Source organism: Ranitomeya imitator, chromosome 3 (genome assembly GCF_032444005.1).
Source record: "Ranitomeya imitator isolate aRanImi1 chromosome 3, aRanImi1.pri, whole genome shotgun sequence".
NCBI lineage: Eukaryota > Metazoa > Chordata > Amphibia > Anura > Dendrobatidae > Ranitomeya > Ranitomeya imitator.
The window spans coordinates 811746889-811756404 of record NC_091284.1 but is presented as its reverse complement, the minus strand read 5'-3'; the positions used below and the strand labels follow the sequence as shown (position 1 = coordinate 811756404).

The following is a 9516-nucleotide window of genomic DNA, read 5'->3' as shown; positions in this document are numbered from 1 at the left end:
ATGGGGCATTCTGGCTGCTGGCACTGTTTATGGGGCATTCTGGCTGCTGGCACTGTTTATGGGGCATTCTGGCTGCTGGCACTGTTTATGGGGGTATTCTGGCTGCTGGCACTGGTTATGGGGGTATTCTGGCTGCTGGCACTGGTTATGGGAGTATTCTGTAAGGGTGTTATATTATGCAATGTTTATGGAGAAATTCTAGCACTGTTTATTGGGCTGCTTTATGTGGTACTGTGTATGGGGTCACGGGCACGGTGTTTTGGGGGCATCACTATCATTATGGCCATTGAACTCACTGCACACAAATCCCTCAGTGGTTTCTTATCTGTTCAGACAGCGGACACACGCGGGAGACGATCAGTGTCCGGTTACTAACGCGATTATAGGACGTTGCCCGGGCCGTGCCACTGCTCCGTGCTAGTACTACCTCCCTTCCGCGCATGCTCAGTAGTACTCCCTTCGAGGCGCGTTCCCGCTGTTACCTGGGCGGGGTCTGCGGAGGGGCGGGAATGACGTCACCCCTAGCAACAGCCGGGTTCTCCCTTGCGCGTCCTAGAGACGGAGGAATCCGAGAGAAGGAGAAGAGGAGAAGTCTGCCCGGAGGAAGGAGAGAAGGAGAAGCTCTGCGGGGAGACTGGCGGAGGGTGAGAGGCTCTGCGGGGAGACTGACGGAGGGTGAGAGGCTCTGCGGGGAGACTGACGGAGGGTGAGAAGCTCTGCGGGGAGACTGGCGGAGGGTGAGAGGCTCTGCGGGGAGACTGACGGAGGGTGAGAGGCTCTGCGGGGAGACTGACGGAGGGTGAGAGGCTCTGCGGGGAGACTGACGGAGGGTGAGAGGCTCTGCGGGGAGACTGACGGAGGGTGAGAGGCTCTGCGGGGAGACTGACGGAGGGTGAGAAGCTCTGCGGGGAGACTGGCGGAGGGTGAGAGGCTCTGCGGGGAGACTGACGGAGGGTGAGAGGCTCTGCGGGGAGACTGACGGAGGGTGAGAAGCTCTGCGGGGAGACTGACGGAGGGTGAGAGGCTCTGCGGGGAGACTGACGGAGGGTGAGAGGCTCTGCGGGGAGACTGACAGAGAGGGTGAGAGGCTCTGCGGGGAGACTGACGGAGGGTGAGAGGCTCTGCGGGGAGACTGACGGAGGGTGAGAGGCTCTGCGGGGAGACTGACGGAGGGTGAGAGGCTCTGCGGGGAGACTGACGGAGGGTGAGAGGCTCTGCGGGGAGACTGACGGAGGGTGAGAGGCTCTGCGGGGAGACTGACGGAGGGTGAGAGGCTCTGCGGGGAGACTGACGGAGGGTGAGAGGCTCTGCGGAGAGACTGACGGAGGGTGAGAGGCTCTGCGGGGAGACTGACGGAGGGTGAGAGGCTCTGCAGGGAGACTGGCGGAGGGTGAGAGGCTCTGCAGGGAGACTGGCGGAGGGTGAGAGGCTCTGCGGGGAGACTGACGGAGGGTGAGAGGCTCTGCGGGGAGACTGACGGAGGGTGAGAGGCTCTGCAGAGAGACTGACGGAGGGTGAGAGGCTCTGCGGGGAGACTGACGGAGGGTGAGAGGCTCTGCGGGGAGACTGACGGAGGGTGAGAGGCTCTGCGGGGAGACTGACGGAGGGTGAGAGGCTCTGCGGGGAGACTGACGGAGGGTGAGAGGCTCTGCGGGGAGACTGACAGAGAGGGTGAGAGGCTCTGCGGGGAGACTGACGGAGGGTGAGAGGCTCTGCGGGGAGACTGACAGAGAGGGTGAGAGGCTCTGCGGGGAGACTGACGGAGGGTGAGAAGCTCTGCGGGGAGACTGACGGAGGGTGAGAGGCTCTGCGGGGAGACTGACGGAGGGTGAGAGGCTCTGCGGGGAGACTGACAGAGAGGGTGAGAGGCTCTGCGGGGAGACTGACGGAGGGTGAGAGGCTCTGCGGGGAGACTGACAGAGAGGGTGAGAGGCTCTGCGGGGAGACTGACGGAGGGTGAGAGGCTCTGCGGGGAGACTGACGGAGGGTGAGAAGCTCTGCGGGGAGACTGACGGAGGGTGAGAGGCTCTGCGGGGAGACTGGCGGAGGGTGAGAGGCTCTGCGGGGAGACTGACGGAGGGTGAGAGGCTCTGCGGGGAGACTGACGGAGGGTGAGAAGCTCTGCGGGGAGACTGGCGGAGGGTGAGAGGCTCTGCGGGGAGACTGACGGAGGGTGAGAGGCTCTGCGGGGAGACTGACGGAGGGTGAGAGGCTCTGCGGGGAGACTGACGGAGGGTGAGAAGCTCTGCGGGGAGACTGGCGGAGGGTGAGAGGCTCTGCGGGGAGACTGACGGAGGGTGAGAGGCTCTGCGGGGAGACTGACGGAGGGTGAGAGGCTCTGCGGGGAGACTGACGGAGGGTGAGAAGCTCTGCGGGGAGACTGGCGGAGGGTGAGAGGCTCTGCGGGGAGACTGACGGAGGGTGAGAGGCTCTGCGGGGAGACTGACGGAGGGTGAGAAGCTCTGCGGGGAGACTGACGGAGGGTGAGAGGCTCTGCGGGGAGACTGACAGAGAGGGTGAGAGGCTCTGCGGGGAGACTGACGGAGGGTGAGAGGCTCTGCGGGGAGACTGACGGAGGGTGAGAGGCTCTGCGGGGAGACTGACGGAGGGTGAGAGGCTCTGCGGGGAGACTGACGGAGGGTAAGAGGCTCTGCGGAGAGACTGACGGAGGGTGAGAGGCTCTGCGGGGAGACTGACGGAGGGTGAGAGGCTCTGCAGGGAGACTGGCGGAGGGTGAGAGGCTCTGCAGGGAGACTGGCGGAGGGTGAGAGGCTCTGCGGGGAGACTGACGGAGGGTGAGAGGCTCTGCGGGGAGACTGACGGAGGGTGAGAGGCTCTGCAGAGAGACTGACGGAGGGTGAGAGGCTCTGCGGGGAGACTGACGGAGGGTGAGAGGCTCTGCGGGGAGACTGACGGAGGGTGAGAGGCTCTGCGGGGAGACTGACGGAGGGTGAGAGGCTCTGCGGGGAGACTGACGGAGGGTGAGAGGCTCTGCGGGGAGACTGACAGAGAGGGTGAGAGGCTCTGCGGGGAGACTGACGGAGGGTGAGAGGCTCTGCGGGGAGACTGACAGAGAGGGTGAGAGGCTCTGCGGGGAGACTGACGGAGGGTGAGAAGCTCTGCGGGGAGACTGACGGAGGGTGAGAGGCTCTGCGGGGAGACTGACGGAGGGTGAGAGGCTCTGCGGGGAGACTGACAGAGAGGGTGAGAGGCTCTGCGGGGAGACTGACGGAGGGTGAGAGGCTCTGCGGGGAGACTGACAGAGAGGGTGAGAGGCTCTGCGGGGAGACTGACGGAGGGTGAGAGGCTCTGCGGGGAGACTGACAGAGAGGGTGAGAGGCTCTGCGGGGAGACTGACGGAGGGTGAGAGGCTCTGCGGGGAGACTGACGGAGGGTGAGAGGCTCTGCGGGGAGACTGACGGAGGGTGAGAAGCTCTGCGGGGAGACTGACGGAGGGTGAGAAGCTCTGCGGGGAGACTGGCGGAGGGTGAGAGGCTCTGCGGGGAGACTGACGGAGGGTAAGAGGCTCTGCGGGGAGACTGACGGAGGGTGAGAGGCTCTGCGGGGAGACTGACGGAGGGTGAGAGGCTCTGCGGGGAGACTGACGGAGGGTGAGAGGCTCTGCGGGGAGACTGACGGAGGGTGAGAAGCTCTGCGGGGAGACTGACAGAGAGGGTGAGAGGCTCTGCGGGGAGACTGACGGAAGGTGAGAGGCTCTGCAGAGAGACTGACGGAGGGTGAGAGGCTCTGCGGGGAGACTGACGGAGGGTGAGAGGCTCTGCGGGGAGACTGACGGAGGGTGAGAGGCTCTGCGGGGAGACTGACAGAGGGTGAGAGGCTCTGCGGGGAGACTGACGGAGGGTGAGAGGCTCTGCGGGGAGACTGACGGAGGGTGAGAGGCTTTGCGGGGAGACTGACAGAGGGTGAGAGGCTCTGCAGAGAGACTGACGGAGGGTGAGAGGCTCTGCGGGGAGACTGACGGAGGGTGAGAGGCTCTGCGGGGAGACTGACGGAGGGTGAGAGGCTCTGCGGGGAGACTGACGGAGGGTGAGAGGCTCTGCGGGGAGACTGACGGAGGGTGAGAGGCTCTGCGGGGAGACTGACAGAGAGGGTGAGAGGCTCTGCGGGGAGACTGACGGAGGGTGAGAGGCTCTGCAGAGAGACTGACGGAGGGTGAGAGGCTCTGCGGGGAGACTGACGGAGGGTGAGAGGCTCTGCGGGGAGACTGACGGAGGGTGAGAGGCTCTGCGGGGAGACTGACGGAGGGTGAGAGGCTCTGCGGGGAGACTGACGGAGGGTGAGAGGCTCTGCGGGGAGACTGACGGAGGGTGAGAGGCTCTGCGGGGAGACTGACGGAGGGTGAGAGGCTCTGCGGGGAGACTGACGGAGGGTGAGAGGCTCTGCGGGGAGACTGACGGAGGGTGAGAGGCTCTGCAGAGAGACTGACGGAGGGTGAGAGGCTCTGCGGAGAGACTGACGGAGGGTAAGAGGCTCTGCGGGGAGACTGACGGAGGGTGAGAGGCTCTGCGGAGAGACTGACGGAGGGTAAGAGGCTCTGCGGGGAGACTGACGGAGGGTGAGAGGCTCTGCGGGGAGACTGACGGAGGGTGAGAGGCTCTGCGGAGACTGACGGAGGGTGAGAGGCTCTGCGGGGAGACTGACGGAGGGTGAGAGGCTCTGCGGGGAGACTGACGGAGGGTGAGAGGCTCTGCGGGGAGACTGACGGAGGGTAAGAGGCTCTGCGGGGAGACTGACGGAGGGTGAGAGGCTCTGCGGGGAGACTGACGGAGGGTGAGAAGCTCTGCGGGGAGACTGACGGAGGGTGAGAAGCTCTGCGGGGAGACTGGCGGAGGGTGAGAGGCTCTGCGGGGAGACTGACGGAGGGTAAGAGGCTCTGCGGGGAGACTGACGGAGGGTGAGAGGCTCTGCGGGGAGACTGACGGAGGGTGAGAGGCTCTGCGGGGAGACTGACGGAGGGTGAGAGGCTCTGCGGGGAGACTGACGGAGGGTAAGAGGCTCTGCGGGGAGACTGACGGAGGGTGAGAGGCTCTGCAGAGAGACTGACGGAGGGTGAGAAGCTCTGCGGGGAGACTGACGGAGGGTAAGAGGCTCTGCAGAGAGACTGACGGAGAGGGTGAGAGGCTCTGCAGAGAGACTGACGGAGGGTAAGAGGCTCTGCAGAGAGACTGACGGAGAGGGTGAGAGGCTCTGCAGAGAGACTGACAGAGAGGGTGAGAGGCTCTGCAGAGAGACTGACAGAGAGGGTGAGAGGCTCTGCGGGGAGACTGACGAAGGGTAAGAGGCTCTGCGGGGAGACTGGCGGAGGGTGAGAGGCTCTGCGGGGAGACTGACGGAGAGGGTGAGAGGCTCTGCAGAGAGACTGACAGAGAGGGTGAGAGGCTCTGCAGGGAGACTGACGAAGGGTGAGAGGCTCTGCGGAGAGACTGACAGAGAGGGTGAGAGGCTCTGTGGGGAGACTGGCGGAGGGTGAGAGGCTCTGCGGGGAGACTGGCGGAGGGTGAGAGGCTCTGCGGGGAGACTGACGGAGAGGGTGAGAGGCTCTGCAGAGAGACTGACAGAGAGGGTGAGAGGCTCTGCGGGGAGACTGACGAAGGGTGAGAGGCTCTGCGGAGAGACTGACAGAGAGGGTGAGAGGCTCTGTGGGGAGACTGGCGGAGGGTGAGAGGCTCTGCGGGGAGACTGACGGAGGGTGAGAGGCTCTGCGGGGAGACTGACGGAGGGTGAGAGGCTCTGCGGGGAGACTGACAGAGAGGGTGAGAGGCTCTGCGGGGAGACTGACGGAGGGTGAGAGGCTCTGCGGGGAGACTGACAGAGAGGGTGAGAGGCTCTGCGGGGAGACTGACGGAGGGTGAGAGGCTCTGCGGGGAGACTGACAGAGAGGGTGAGAGGCTCTGCGGGGAGACTGACGGAGGGTGAGAGGCTCTGCGGGGAGACTGACGGAGGGTGAGAGGCTCTGCGGGGAGACTGACGGAGGGTGAGAGGCTCTGCAGAGAGACTGACGGAGGGTGAGAGGCTCTGCGGGGAGACAGACGGAGGGTGAGAGGCTCTGCGGGGAGACTGACGGAGGGTGAGAGGCTCTGCGGGGAGACTGACGGAGGGTGAGAGGCTCTGCGGGGAGACTGACGGAGGGTGAGAGGCTCTGCGGGGAGACTGACGGAGGGTGAGAGGCTCTGCGGGGAGACTGACGGAGGGTGAGAGGCTCTGCGGGGAGACTGACAGAGAGGGTGAGAGGCTCTGCGGGGAGACTGACGGAGGGTGAGAGGCTCTGCGGGGAGACTGACGGAGGGTGAGAGGCTCTGCGGGGAGACTGACGGAAGGTGAGAGGCTCTGCAGAGAGACTGACGGAGGGTGAGAGTCTCTGCGGGGAGACTGACGGAGGGTGAGAGGCTCTGCGGGGAGACTGACGGAGGGTGAGAGGCTCTGCGGGGAGACTGACGGAGGGTGAGAGGCTCTGCGGGGAGACTGACGGAGGGTGAGAGGCTCTGCGGGGAGACTGACGGAGGGTGAGAGGCTCTGCAGAGAGACTGACGGAGGGTGAGAGGCTCTGCGGGGAGACTGACGGAGGGTGAGAGGCTCTGCGGGGAGACTGACGGAGGGTGAGAGGCTCTGCGGGGAGACTGACGGAGGGTGAGAGGCTCTGCGGGGAGACTGACAGAGAGGGTGAGAGGCTCTGCGGGGAGACTGACGGAGGGTGAGAGGCTCTGCAGAGAGACTGACGGAGGGTGAGCGGCTCTGCGGGGAGACTGACGGAGGGTGAGAGGCTCTGCGGGGAGACTGACGGAGGGTGAGAGGCTCTGCGGGGAGACTGACGGAGGGTGAGAGGCTCTGCGGGGAGACTGACGGAGGGTGAGAGGCCCTGCGGGGAGACTGACGGAGGGTGAGAGGCTTTGCGGGGAGACTGACGGAGGGTGAGAGGCTTTGCGGGGAGACTGACGGAGGGTGAGAGGCTCTGCAGAGAGACTGACGGAGGGTGAGAGGCTCTGCGGAGAGACTGACGGAGGGTAAGAGGCTCTGCGGGGAGACTGACGGAGGGTGAGAGGCTCTGCGGAGAGACTGACGGAGGGTAAGAGGCTCTGCGGGGAGACTGACGGAGGGTGAGAGGCTCTGCGGGGAGACTGACGGAGGGTGAGAGGCTCTGCGGAGAGACTGACGGAGGGTAAGAGGCTCTGCGGGGAGACTGACGGAGGGTGAGAGGCTCTGCGGGGAGACTGACGGAGGGTGAGAGGCTCTGCGGAGAGACTGACGGAGGGTAAGAGGCTCTGCAGAGAGACTGACGGAGGGTGAGAGGCTCTGCGGGGAGACTGACGGAGGGTGAGAGGCTCTGCAGAGAGACTGACGGAGGGTGAGAGGCTCTGCGGGGAGACTGACGGAGGGTGAGAGGCTTTGCGGGGAGACTGACGGAGGGTGAGAGGCTCTGCAGAGAGACTGACGGAGGGTGAGAGGCTCTGCGGAGAGACTGACGGAGGGTAAGAGGCTCTGCGGGGAGACTGACGGAGGGTGAGAGGCTCTGCGGAGAGACTGACGGAGGGTAAGAGGCTCTGCGGGGAGACTGACGGAGGGTGAGAGGCTCTGCGGGGAGACTGACGGAGGGTGAGAGGCTCTGCGGAGAGACTGACGGAGGGTAAGAGGCTCTGCGGGGAGACTGACGGAGGGTGAGAGGCTCTGCGGGGAGACTGACGGAGGGTGAGAGGCTCTGCGGGGAGACTGACGGAGGGTAAGAGGCTCTGCGGGGAGACTGACGGAGGGTGAGAGGCTCTGCGGGGAGACTCACGGAGGGTGAGAAGCTCTGCGGGGAGACTGACGGAGGGTGAGAAGCTCTGCGGGGAGACTGGCGGAGGGTGAGAGGCTCTGCGGGGAGACTGACGGAGGGTAAGAGGCTCTGCAGAGAGACTGACGGAGAGTGAGAGGCTCTGCGGGGAGACTGACGGAGGGTGAGAGGCTCTGCGGGGAGACTGACGGAGGGTGAGAGGCTCTGCGGGGAGACTGACGGAGGGTGAGAGGCTCTGCGGGGAGACTGACGGAGGGTAAGAGGCTCTGCGGGGAGACTGACGGAGGGTGAGAGGCTCTGCAGAGAGACTGACGGAGGGTGAGAAGCTCTGCGGGGAGACTGACGGAGGGTAAGAGGCTCTGCAGAGAGACTGACGGAGAGGGTGAGAGGCTCTGCAGAGAGACTGACGGAGGGTAAGAGGCTCTGCAGAGAGACTGACGGAGAGGGTGAGAGGCTCTGCAGAGAGACTGACAGAGAGGGTGAGAGGCTCTGCAGAGAGACTGACAGAGAGGGTGAGAGGCTCTGCGGGGAGACTGACGGAGGGTAAGAGGCTCTGCGGGGAGACTGACGGAGGGTGAGAGGCTCTGCGGGGAGACTGACGGAGAGGGTGAGAGGCTCTGCAGAGAGACTGACAGAGAGGGTGAGAGGCTCTGCGGGGAGACTGACGAAGGGTGAGAGGCTCTGCGGAGAGACTGACAGAGAGGGTGAGAGGCTCTGTGGGGAGACTGGCGGAGGGTGAGAGGCTCTGCGGGGAGACTGGCGGAGGGTGAGAGGCTCTGCGGGGAGACTGACGGAGAGGGTGAGAGGCTCTGCAGAGAGACTGACAGAGAGGGTGAGAGGCTCTGCGGGAAGACTGACGAAGGGTGAGAGGCTCTGCGGAGAGACTGACAGAGAGGGTGAGAGGCTCTGTGGGGAGACTGGCGGAGGGTGAGAGGCTCTGCGGGGAGACTGACGGAGGGTGAGAGGCTCTGCGCGGAGACTGACGGAGGGTGAGAGGCTCTGCGGGGAGACTGACGGAGGGTGAGAGGCTCTGCGGGGAGACTGACAGAGAGGGTGAGAGGCTCTGCGGGGAGACTGACGGAGGGTGAGAGGCTCTGCGGGGAGACTGACAGAGAGGGTGAGAGGCTCTGCGGGGAGACTGACGGAGGGTGAGAGGCTCTGCGGGGAGACTGACGGAGGGTGAGAGGCTCTGCGGGGAGACTGACGGAGGGTGAGAGGCTCTGCAGAGAGACTGACGGAGGGTGAGAGGCTCTGCGGGGAGACTGACGGAGGGTGAGAGGCTCTGCGGGGAGACTGACGGAGGGTGAGAGGCTCTGCGGGGAGACTGACGGAGGGTGAGAGGCTCTGCGGGGAGACTGACAGAGGGTGAGAGGCTCTGCGGGGAGACTGACGGAGGGTGAGAGGCTCTGCGGGGAGACTGACGGAGGGTGAGAGGCTCTGCAGGGAGACTGACAGAGAGGGTGAGAGGCTCTGCGGGGAGACTGACGGAAGGTGAGAGGCTCTGCAGAGAGACTGACGGAGGGTGAGAGGCTCTGCAGGGAGACTGACGGAGGGTGAGAGGCTCTGCGGGGAGACTGACGGAGGGTGAGAGGCTCTGCGGGGAGACTGACGGAGGGTGAGAGGCTCTGCGGGGAGACTGACGGAGGGTGAGAGGCTCTGCGGGGAGACTGACGGAGGGTGAGAGGCTTTGCGGGGAGACTGACGGAGGGTGAGAGGCTCTGCAGAGA

The 9516-nt window shown here is 65.0% G+C and overlaps 1 protein-coding gene across 1 annotated transcript in view; it reads left to right on the top strand.

Annotated features, from left to right (window-relative positions):
• The first annotated feature begins 551 nt into the window (after nt 1-551).
• Nucleotides 552-9516, top strand: part of CCDC81 (coiled-coil domain containing 81) — a 79021-nt gene continuing 70056 nt past the window's right edge. Inside the window, exon 1 of the mRNA XM_069759278.1 lies at nt 552-644. The gene's annotated coding sequence lies outside the window, so the exon portion shown is untranslated. The remainder of the gene's footprint in view (nt 645-9516) is intronic.